This window comes from Montipora foliosa, chromosome 7, assembly GCF_036669935.1.
Source record: "Montipora foliosa isolate CH-2021 chromosome 7, ASM3666993v2, whole genome shotgun sequence".
Classification (NCBI taxonomy): domain Eukaryota; kingdom Metazoa; phylum Cnidaria; class Anthozoa; order Scleractinia; family Acroporidae; genus Montipora; species Montipora foliosa.
The window spans coordinates 1,257,994-1,270,493 of record NC_090875.1 but is presented as its reverse complement, the minus strand read 5'-3'; the positions used below and the strand labels follow the sequence as shown (position 1 = coordinate 1,270,493).

General features: G+C 38.4%; 1 long non-coding RNA gene across 2 annotated transcripts in view; it reads left to right on the top strand.

Moving 5' to 3' along the window:
• Positions 1-12,500, top strand: part of LOC138010887 (uncharacterized) — a 24,530-nt gene that overhangs the window by 5,615 nt on the left and 6,415 nt on the right. The window lies entirely within an intron of this gene.

Genomic DNA, 12,500 nt, shown 5'->3' with positions numbered 1-12,500 from the left:
TATTAAATTACAAGAGAATTGCCCAATTATTCAGGAATCATACAATAATTTATATAAACAGTTTATGACGTAATATTACAAAAACGAGTGCGAGTGTTTCATCGGGGTTTCAAATACGAGAAAACTGATGAAAGCATGAGGCCGCAGGCCAAGTGCTTTTATTGTTTTTGAGTGTTTGAAACCCCAATGAAACACGAAGCATGAGTTTTTGAAATCACTTCTCCAACAAAAGAAAATTAGTTTAAATTATCATTTGAGTCAGTTCTCAGTTCAACTATTATAGTTGAGACTTGAAATGTGTGTGATCCTCAACAAAATGTGCATGATGTGCATGATCCTATCACCTAATTGCTGCGCTGTGACAATTTTTGAATATTCATCAACTGTCACGTTGTTACCAGCTGTTTGTCAGTTCTGAGGGAACACGTTGCTTCTCAAAGCAAATGACAGAGTGCAGATTTAGACTTCCCAAAACTGGCAAAGAAGAGCAAAAGTGCATGGCCAGCGCTATTCCGAGGTAATGTGTGCATCTTGTCTGATAAAATTTCTAACATCAGTGCCATTTTAGGTTGGAAGTGTACAGTAAGGTTGAAAGTGAACCAAAACACAAGGTCCCCACCATTGAGCGAGAATTTAAATTTAGAAAAAGAATGGCCTTTTCTGTTTTGGGTAGTTTACTAACTGTACTCTAACATTCAATGTTAGCAGTAAATAATTTAGGTTTAAAGTTTGTTTCATAAAGTGTGAGATTTAATAAAGTTTTTTATCGCCACGTGTTTTTGTTGCTTCATGTATATGCAGATTAAGAAAATTTCTAAACCTATTCACCTGACCAGAATATGTTGCTCTGGTTGGGTAAAAGCTGCATGAATAATTAATGAGTTTGAGAAAGATATTTCAAATTACCTCCATATTACTTAAACCCCATTAGTTATTAAGTTCACATTACTTGTTCAGTTAAAGAGGGTTATGCATTTGGAGATTTATGTGACAAATAAAATACAAGTAAGACAATTTTGATGAGATGTTAATGCTGTTAAAGCACCTAGACGTGACTTCAAAACAGTTCACAATGGCTTGACCTTTTAGATGCTTAGATATCCTTATAATACACAGTTTTAAATATATGACCCTCTATGGGAAAACAGTGAATAAGGTGATCACATGCGCACGGCACAGTCCTAGCACACTTGCATGGTACTTGTCTAACATGCTGGGCTGGAATAGCATGTGGTCTTTTGTTAATGGTCTGTTAACACAGTAGACCTTTGTGTTTTAGCATTCAAGTTTAACACAGTAAATTCCTTTGTCCTTGACATGGTAGCTCTGTGCTTTTTCTTCAAACACGGTTTGGTCATTAACCCAAAGCAGAGTAGTTTACCGCTGTTTATTACAAACAAGATGTAAGTTGAAGTCAAAGATCATGTAATTCATTCTGCGTGCTTACTTGATTTGTCAACAAATGGATGTGAAATTTACACAGTCAACTTGTGTAACAGATGTTCATTTCCAACGTCGGCGGCATCTTCTGTTTGCTGTTGGTCACTGATTTGCCAATGATAAACCAAGGATGGTCAGTTGGCCCACTGAGCTAAAAACTGCACTGATCTCTCTTGCATGTCCAATTTACAGAAAGCTAAACTGCAGAATTATGTGAAACAGCACTGGGTCCCTTTGCTCAAAGGTCCATTGCACTTCCCAGAAAAGGAGCCATCCTCGCGTGAATGAGCAAGATCCACTGGTAGTACAAAACTTTCCTCGAGCTTTGATGAAATGCTCTTTTTAAAATTTATGTTATGAAAAAAAGAACTCAAGCGATGACAACAACCTGAGTTTGGGTAGTTAAATACGGGAATTAAGGACGTTCGTTCTTATTACTACTACGCATCCTTACAGCGCACGCAAATTCACATGCCACATCATGCATTGAGGGCGCGCTAAGTACTGAAATGAACAATGATAGGGCAGGTGGCCATTGCAATAGCTTTGCTTGGATTTAACGATCTTGAATGTTCGGTGACCCCTACTTTTCTTTTTAGAAACAGATTTTATTTACAATTATCTCCACATTGTCCAAAAATGAACACAAAATCAATGTGGGAAGTTAAAAAAAAATCAAGATTTCTGTCCTTGTGACATGGAATCCTGCCATCTTGCGGCTGCAAGGCGCATGAAACTATGGTCGCTTGCTTGTGTTTCAAGGAACCCCAACAGTAAACTAAATTCACTTGATGGGCCCACTTAAACAAAGTTTGGTAGAGAACATTTCACTTCAAAGATGTAATTGCAATATTTTTGGGCTTACAGGATTTTTTCAGATTTAGGGTGTTCTTCCGGGCAAGTTCTCTCCAAAATGAAGTTGGTGACCCCCCTTTTCACTAACTCATCATCTTTCAATGGTAAAATGTGCAGAAAAAAAATCGATGTTGGAAAATTTTTGCACGAATGTCCTTAAGTAGTCTCCACAGTACACGACACAACGTGTCACAAAACACACCGACTTCAACTAGATATAGTGGCCTCGCCTCTTAACCTTGTTTCCATTTTTTGTATTGAAACAACAAATTAATATGTCAGACCGCATGGACGAATTAGGCTTGCAAATTTGTCATTTTTAAACTTCACTAACAGCGAAATATTTAAACTGAATGACTACCTCTCCATCAGTAAACTTCACTAGCGGCAAAATATCCTTTCTTATAATTATAATTATAAGGGAGGACTTCGCCATTAAATAATGAATTTTAGTAATGTGGGAGTAGTTCAGTTTTTTAGACCAATATTCTGATTGTTGAAATGGCGAAATTTTATTGTGTGTCAGAAGAGTCGAATAACAGCTAAATTTGCATTAATGTTGTCAAAGTACCCCATTGCTTGACTTTTGTGTGAGGTTGTCTCAGATTTTGCTGTCCTTTTCAGGGCCAAAAAAAGCGTACTTAGGCCACTCTGAGAATGAAGTTGGATAAATATAGAATGGTGTTGAATGACATTTGATTTCCGTTATGCTTTCTTCAATATTCCTTTGACTGGCATTGTATCTTCTGTATTTGTGTGACTTCGGTGGTGGAATATTGCTTATTGGTCACTATAACAGTCGTGTTGACGAGGTTGTTGTTTTAGTGACGGTCGCTTCCTTCATTCCAGTGGTTTTCTTTCTGCCCATGTGATTTTAAAGAGCTTTTGCTGCAAAGATTTATCAATGTGGGCTAGACAGAATTATTAAAGCTATTTTACTTCAAAGATTTATTTATAAAACACTGATAACATCATCAGTCCTTTTTGCGCCATGGGACGCATAAGGCCTCAAAACACTGATAACACAAGCAGTAAATAGTTCATGTGACATGAGCTCGATCAAATTATAAGGTTCAGCGTGTCAGGGCATGCAAAGCTCATCGCACGCTCTTTTGTCTTTAGCGTGTGTAAAAAAAAGGCTTCAACTTTAATGAGGAAGGCTACTAACACGCAGGTAACGTGTTGAGTCATGCTCCTCTTGTTTCAACCCTCTAAACGTGCCGTGCATGTGCATGTGCATGTGCATGTGCATTGTTCCTGTGTTTCCCGTGGAGGGTCACATAATGTTATATAGCTTCTAAAATTAGTGATTTCCTTGTGTTCTTGTTCTCTCCAAGAAATGTTAATTTACAAGACAAGCAAATCACAAATGTGTGAAATTACTGGCGTTACCTCTTACCAATTTTCTAGTTCCTGTTACTTGTTGAACTTCAAAGAGCAATATTAACAGAAACATGCATTTCGTTCTAGGTGTTCACACAATGACCAAAATCCAGAACAAAAAAAAATAGTGAACATTGCAGAGGCTATTTGCCTTTGCTGTATTTCATTTTCCTTTCATTTACATGACAAATCGTTAGTGATGTAATTTTAGTTGACTTTGGCAATACTTTAGAACTGTGAATGTATGGTTGTGCAAATAAAGCTTCTTGTCGTTGCTGTGGTATTTCGTTCATCCCCTCACAGCACTTAACTTGCTATTAGCAACCCCAAGTTTAGAAGTAATTTTCTTGTTCATAATCTGAGGGCTGTCAAACTTGGTGCATATCATTGTGTAAAGGTTACAGTAATTACTTGCTTCAGGGTTTCAGTTATTTGAACATTTCCTGTAGCTGAGCAGCTTTGAGAGTCAAAAACATTCAACGAAGAAATTGATCACTCCACGAATGAGTCACTAAAATGGAGTAAATTACATGCAAGACAAAGCCACTGCTTTGCTGAATTATTGAGCATATTAATATCATTTTTTGGATAATCCACAACAATTGGCGTGGAAGTATGAAGCACAACCTCCACACAAGATGGCTGTCTGGCTTTTTCTCACACCTTTAGTTAAACACACGGGTCTTACCTCTATTGGGCCAGGATTGAGTTCTACAGCGATGTATATCATGATGAAGTGAGATTTCAGGGAAGGAGGACCCTCGTAATAGACCTATGCACAAAGCCTTCTGGTGGTCCATGAGTTATGCAGAGGTGTATTCAGGTTTTCAAATTTGGGGGTCCTCTTGACCCCCTTTTGAAAAATTTGGGTGTCCATTGCAAAATTTGGGGGGTCCAGCTAATTAATATTCAAGAATTAATATTGGATCTATTGCCTCTTTATTGCTGCTGCAGTACCCTTTCAGATTTCTAAATTGCACAAAAATAAAGTCTAATCCTTCCCCACGAATATGTACTTAAAATGATCAAATTCTTTGAAATTTTTATGCCAGTTGATTCATCGATCAAAACATACAAAAGCTCCAATGTTCACATCTGAAAACGTCTCGAGGAATCCGTATTTTGTTGGCTCCAGTTGATAAATGATCTAGATCTCCACAGCAAAAAAAACAAAACAAAACTGAATCTCAATTTTCCGTAAAAGAGCATCATTTATTTTAACAACACTTGAGGTGTAATTTAGGAGCAAAAGAGTAAACAATTGTAAGTGATCGATACACATTTGCCATGGCCAATGTTAATAATCAAGCGATTGAATACATTCAAGTTTCGTGTTCAACAAGCTCATTTTAACATTAACTCCCAAAAAGTTGCATTATTTGCAAAAAAGTTACCTGCAAAACAAGAACCGAGACAATGACACAGTGCGCGCCTGGAATTAGTAGCAGAGGTCTGCGTGTGCTAAGCAAAAATTTTGGTTTTTTAGGCATGACGTCATCAATCGTACGTACATCCACCCCTCCATGTATGCCAATGTGACCAGTATCATGCTAGTTTACAGCAAACATCTTTGATATTGGACATCCATGTTTTGATCAATTGACACCTGTCAAAACAAGGTATCCGCTGACCAGTACCACATGACCATATCACAGGCTCAAGCTTAGAGCTCACATAGGTCAGCTGTTTCTTGGAAGTTGACCGCTTTCCAGGTACTGGTTTTCGATTGGATTGCAGGCACGACTCAGGTTACCTAACCTAAACATAGACGAAGCTTCATTTTTTGCGCACTTTCTGTGGCTCGACGTGGATACACAGCCATACTTCATCAACTATAGTTCTTTCACTCTTTGTTTAGCTTGTAGCTTATTTTTTAATGAACTATTGTTTTTCTTGTATTTAAAGAATATTCATACTATTTTCTTTTCACTTGATAATGACGTCTGAGAACGTCGAAACGTCGTGTATATATATATTTTAACCGCTTTTTAAAGATTTCTTAAATGTTTTTAAGAATCGTTTTCTCGCAATTTTTTATTGACAGTTGTCTCTGAAATGGCTTTTTTCCCTTTCCATTCGCTCATTGAGGGTGTGCTTGTTTTCTTTAAAACTCGTGCTGTACAAACTGGTGAATTCCAAAGTAAATTTCACTTGCAAAACCGATATTGTACTCGTTGCTTTTTACTGTCCAGGGTTCAAAATTAACGGTTGTCCTGGACAACCAAAATTATGATGGGGCAACCAAATTGTGCTAAGTGGTTGCCCCTTGGGCAACCCAATCTGTCGTGGCACTAGTCCGTAATGAAGACTTGATAGATTTGAATAAATATAACAGCTTGTTGTCTTTGGAGAGTAAGCAATACCTAAACTAAGTTAGTGGAAAGAAAAAAAAAATGTGGAAGAAATACTAAGGTATTACATACACTACCGTTGGAAACTGAAGTTCGTTTTTTGCACAACATTCTTATTTGAATGAGCCTGTTCTGCTTTAATCAGCGGTTGATACCAGTAAACTTATTCCATGATGCACTAGTGAGATCCGCTCCGTGATGCCGGCATGTTTGTTTCAGCAATGGCAATTTACCATTCATTCTTATTATTATCATCTTAGTTAACATGAGCCTCTTCCGCTACTTCGGCCGTGAGAAAGTGAAGACCGTTGGTGATAACAACAATTTGGAAGCCACGAAGAAAGATGATAATCAAAGAAATGCTATGGGTGTCGCAAAATCTACAGCCGAATTAGGCGAGGCGCAAGAAAGTTCAAGAAAAAGGTGTTGTACATTTCAAGAGTCGTGGAAGACTAGAAAACCGTGGCTGAAATTTGACGAGAAAGAAAACTCTATGTTTTGCAGTTATTGCAAACAGTTTTCGAAAGATAAATCTGCCTTAGGAAGCCAAAAAGGTAACTACAGTTTTCGTGTTGATGGGATCAAAAAACATGAAATAAGTGAGGTGCATAAGACAGCCAAATTAGCTCATGGTGCTAGCAATGCTCAACCTGGAACGGCACCAGTGGAAGCATGTCTGATTAACATGGAAAAGGAAGCTCTTGATCGCCTAGTGAAACTTTTTCATACCGTGTACTATCTGACTCTAGCAGAACGACCTTTTAGGGATTTTGTTGGACTATGCAGCCTCCAGGAAAGAAATGGTGTTAACACTGGCAAGAGTTGCATGAATGATAAACAGGCAGCAACATTTATGCATTATATTGCTGAAACTGTGAAGAAACATTTTGCTAACAAGCTTCGGCAGGCCTAAATGAACTGGTTTATGTAAGATATCTTGAAGATGGTAGACCTGTAACAAAGTTCTTGTCTATTCAGGCATTACACTGTAGGTAAGGCAGATGCAGTAGGCATTGTTGCAGCTATTGATAAGGCTTTCCTGGATGAGACAGACATGCAACCAAATGAATGGTGTAACAAGACTGTTGGGACAACAGATGTACCACACTTAATTTCTGTACATTGCGTTGCACATCGATTAGAACTTGGTATAAAGGACAGTATCAAGCATGTTGCCTACCTGGCTAAGGTGGAAGACTTCCTTTTATCTATTTACAAGTTTTATAGTGATTCACCCCTCAACTGGCACAACTTGAAGGAAAGAGTAATTTCTGACGTTTGAATAAAATAGTCGTAAATTATTATTCTGACGGCACGATTGAGAGGTTCGCGGGTTGTTATGGGATGTGCTAGGAATATATAGGCTTTGCGCGGGAGATTTAGGTCATTCTAGATCCGTCAGTCGTCGCGTTCGCTCGATTTTCTTTTTCTTTTGTACAGTACTGGCTGCAGGAATAGCAGCATTACACGCGCGTATCATGCGTGTAAGTCTGCCATATTGCACGCATTTTACACGCAAATTACGCGCGCATTACGCGCGAGTAAAAAAATACACGAAGTTGTGAGTAAAAAAATTACACGCAAATTCTTCACAGTGCACGTAAAATTTTACACGCAGAGTTTCGTGTAAAAGAGGGTTGTTGTACATCAATTTGTAGCGGCTTTTTCACGAAGAACAATGTTGCATGTCTAAAAGCACTACTGGTTTCCGAAGAATTTATTCAGCTTTGCATTTCAACATTTTCGCAACAAGTGTCCACTTTATTTGAATAGTCAAAAATTGACTTGACCTGTTTTGCTGTGGTCATCGTCTGAATATCACCGCGTGTTTGGATGCTCACCGCATGTTTGCATTTGTCTCATTTCGAGGATCGTTTCACTGAGTGAAATCATTCCTAAAATGAAAAGGCTGCGAGTCGGGTGATAAATCACAGCTGCTAAGGCGAATATGTTATAAATTACAAGTAAAAGTAATGATATACCACGATGATGTTCCATTTCATTTTCCTTTCACTGCTCACCGCCGGTGAATGAGCGCGTCGCCGATCTATTTTAGAATAATACCAATGTTTACCTTTTTAAACCGCCCATTTGATCTGATCTGAGAATAAGACCGAAATAATTTTGCTCCAACGGCTTATTAGCGGTTTAAAGGATTAATTAATGTTTTGGTTCAAAGAAAGTTAGTCCGCGGACCAAAAAGGAAATATCTTTCCAGAATCGAGAAATGAACCGAGTGGCGGTTTGAAACATTCGCTGAGCTGTAATTAATTTTGAACACTTAATTCTACACAGCATACAATTTCACCATCGAAAAACGACGCGATACGCCATCTTGCACGCATTTTATGCGCGTGTAGGTGCTGCTATTCCTGTGGCCAGTACTGTAATCTTTGTATGAGAGAGTTTATCTTGTAATGTATTTTTTGTATATTGATCAGTCATACCCTTTCCTCGGGGTCTTGTGCTGCTGCATTAGATGAGGAATACGTTTCCACATATTTTTTGGCCACATCTAAAGGGTGGTTTTTTAGTGGTTTTTCGTATCTGGCGTAGCACTGTTTCTATTTCCTAGAAACAACAGAGGTAACTTCCTAAAATCTGTGTCAGGATAAATTGTACATCTGATGACTGACGGACGCATCCTCAATAAACTTTCACTTTCAATGTCTCGTGCTAGTGTAGTCAGAATCTGCAAATGCTGTGAATATCAAAGTTCTGAAACCAGCCAATGTTAAGGGAACACGATGGATACCCCATCACACGCAAGCAGCAAAAGCAATCAAGCAGGATTGGCCTTTTCTTCTGGCCCACCTAGACTCCGTGTCCATTAATGGCCAATCAGCTGATGCCAAAGAAAAAGCTACAGGGTTTGCGAGGATCCTCAGGTCATTTGAATTTGTTTACTTTCTTCATTTCTTTCTGGACCTTTGCCAGATTCTGGCAAGAATGTCTCTTAAGTTCCAGGCTAATGACACTTCAGTGGAGAATGTGACCACATGTGTTGCGACAACTTTGTTACAAGTTTCGTTGATGAGGTTGTGCATTTTGGGTGATTCCCCGTGAAAAACAAAAATACATTCAAATTAGGAATGAATTGTTACACTGTTTGTTTTTGAGACTGCCTCTTCCCACAGTTAATAAAATTACTAGGGTGATGGTTCTTGTAACTTCAGTGTGTTTGGGGTCAGGGATGTATGAAAGGTCATCATCTACTTCCAATTCCTCTCAATTTGTCTGAACCTTCCATGTCACTCCTGGAGTAAAGTGGATGTAATAAACCGTTTTAGGGAGTGCATTTATGATTAATTAGCTTGAGTCTTCTGAGGTACAGACATCTGACAAGCTCCAAAATTATTTTAGGGTAATTACATTTTGATTGCTTTGTTTGCTGGTGGGAAAATGGATCTTGTATTTCATGTGAACTGTATTTGAGTTTTTCAAGCAATTTGGAAGAAACAAGCGCAAGTGCATTTTTAAAAGGCTAAAAACACCTATGGTCGAAAAATGACAATTATTGTGACTTGCAAGCCAGTACTTTTTGAAACTTACAGACTAAAATATTCTCTCAATCGATGGTGACCTTGTATTGTTGTTTAACAAGGAAACGAAGGTTGCCGTTAGAGATACGGCTTCTTCCAAATTGGGGGAGAAATTTTTCCCTGTATTTTGAGTGGGGGTAATGACATCCTCTGGGTAAGACTTCTACCACAGCAGATTCTAACATCTGGCTCTCTCTCTTCCTTTTTCTGTATGTTTCTTCAAGTTGGATTTGTTATTGTTGTAATGTTCATTTAAATAGTTGCTTTCTATATATGCCTCGCAAAGCCGTGACTTGTGGTTGTTTCTGCCTAGGTCACCTCATACACCATATGCCTTTTTAAGCTAAAGGCTGTCTGCTTTCTCCTGGACAGATAAGGACAGATCACAACATCTGAAACTCCATGCCCTTCATATACTCCTCTCAGAGTGCTTGAGTTCTCTAGTGTCCCATGGTGTTTCTGAACACTGAGTGGCTGTGACATGTTGCCTATGGTTTATAGTAGTTACCTGAGAAGACCTGAAAGTCTAACCATTTGGAGGCAGTGCTCAAAATTAGAGGTTGCCTGGTTGCCTGAGATAACTAAAACTTCGTTCGGGCAACCAGAAATCGAAGTACTTACATTACTGTGATGCCTAACAGAATAAAGAACAGAAGCTATAAACTTGAGACACGAAAATGCCTAAAATGTGAGGTGTATCTTCTGATACTGATAGATGGATCCACACAGGAAGGTTGTGATAATGAATTAACGCTGTTTGCTCGATTCAATAAGCCACGACAAGCTTGCCGTGTTGTCTTCAAACCCAGACCTCCTGGAAATGTTTTGGTGCATGTGTATTTTCGTATTTTCTGAGACATTGTGGGATGAATGCTTTCAGATCTTTCAAGCGGCAAATTATTTGAGGTAAGACTTAAAGGGCCTGTGTCACGATAAAGCGCATGTGTGAGCTTGATTGACAACCACACAATTTTCAACCGATAGAAATCTTCACACGACGCCCGCGAGATGAGATATTAATCGTTCGATGTATCTTGGAAATAAAATGGTGAAGCACAAGCACTGTTTCAGCAGACCCCCTAGGAGAAAAACGTAAGGAAACTTGATGAAATTGTTTCGGGAAAAAATGTGAGCCATTTGTGATATTTCCAGGCCTTTTTTTCAATACGTGTCATGATGTAGCCTCAAGTGTTCTGCAGTTAAACGCCAGGGATGACCGTGGAAAACTGTAGGAAAAATATCTATCTTACACAGAGACTTACATATGTGGAACAGCGACGAAACCATGCAGAAACAAGATAGGCGATAGTATATGTTCAACACACTTTTTTCACAGCAATTGCGGTTTCCGGCAGGCCGAAGAGGCAAGCTGAGTTGTTTATCAAGGCCTGTTAACTGGTAGTACTCGAGCTCAGCTGCGATTCTCTCAATTTGAAAGTGCTAGTAAAAACAGCTGTCGCAAATGTGCCTCAGTGCTTCAAGTTACTACCAAAACTGAAGCAAAAAGGCAAGTCTTATTAGCTTCACTTGAGCCATTCCATTGACACCTGACTGTTAGTAATTTTATCACTGCAGCTTATTATTGTTAGGGCATTTATGTTTTTCCTAGTTTTATGGTAGCTGAAGGTTTTGCATTTAAATCTCTATGAGCTGCTTATTTGTGAAAATCTGTTTCTGCATCTTGCCCAGAGCTCATGAGCTGGAAGAGGTTCACTTTCCACAATTGTTGGAGAAATGATTCTGGGATCGTCAGGTTCCAGACAGACTTCACAAGTGATTAAATAGTCGTCGTCATCAATGCGAAGTTTAAAAATATTGTCCATCAGCATCCAAATATATTCACAATCTTTGGACACCTTTAATATCCTCACATCCCAAGATTTGTTCTCTGGTTGTATTTTCTTGCAATGATGGTGTCAGCATGATCCTCAGTGGTGGAAAATGTAAAACCATTACGATACCACTAATTCCAATCAAGGGTAGTCAACTTTTTCCTTGCTCTGTAAACTTGTTCCCTAGAAAAAAGGTTATGGGCCAGTAAATATGAAAAGACAGGAAAATTATTAATAATTGCTATCAACAGTAATCAGTAGTTACAATATTCCACTACTGTCACATTCAGCAGATGAACCTAGGCCAGGACAGTGATTGACTGCCCAGGGTCTGTGATTGTTCATTTGAGGTAACCCTCTGTGCCATAATTCCTTTTGTAAGCCAAACAGTTCTGCCAGTTGGTACCAATAGCAGACATCGACTAACAGCAACCCAGAAGTTACTGAACTACTAGTGTCAACCTGCAGTGTCCTTTAAAGTTTTCAACAATTAACATACCCATACTTCATGACAACATATCTCTTCATTTACAGTATTAATAACTATCATCATACTGCTGTGCTCATCATTGTTGATAATGATGTATAAAACTTGCATGAAGGGAATTCTCATTGATGTGTGTACATCAGCGACATACTGTTTGCACATTCCAAAGGACCAGTATGCCAAAAGTGATCCGTGCTAACACAAATAGTTTTACTAGGTGGTTTCTGTTTGACTAAAAAGAACACAACTTACTGTTTATTATTATTATTATTATTATTATTATTATTTGTAAAATTTATCATCAACATGATACGTCTTGCATAGTGTATTCAATTTCTTGATAGAGTATTAGTTGCATAGTCTATTTCAAAATACGTGATCAAAAATGTTACCTGTACTCTGTGCAGAAAGGTAGCTAAATGAATGGCAAGTGAATGTTCCAGTAAATTGGCTTTCAAATGATGCGAAATAAACTGAGCAGATCTATCATGCTTGACCCTATTCTAATCTGAAAAAAATAGAACAAGAAAAAAAAAGTTCAGCACTTCTTTGTTATCAAACAAAAATTCTCATCTACCAAGGGCCAAAGTCAGGGGCTTCAATCTCAGAC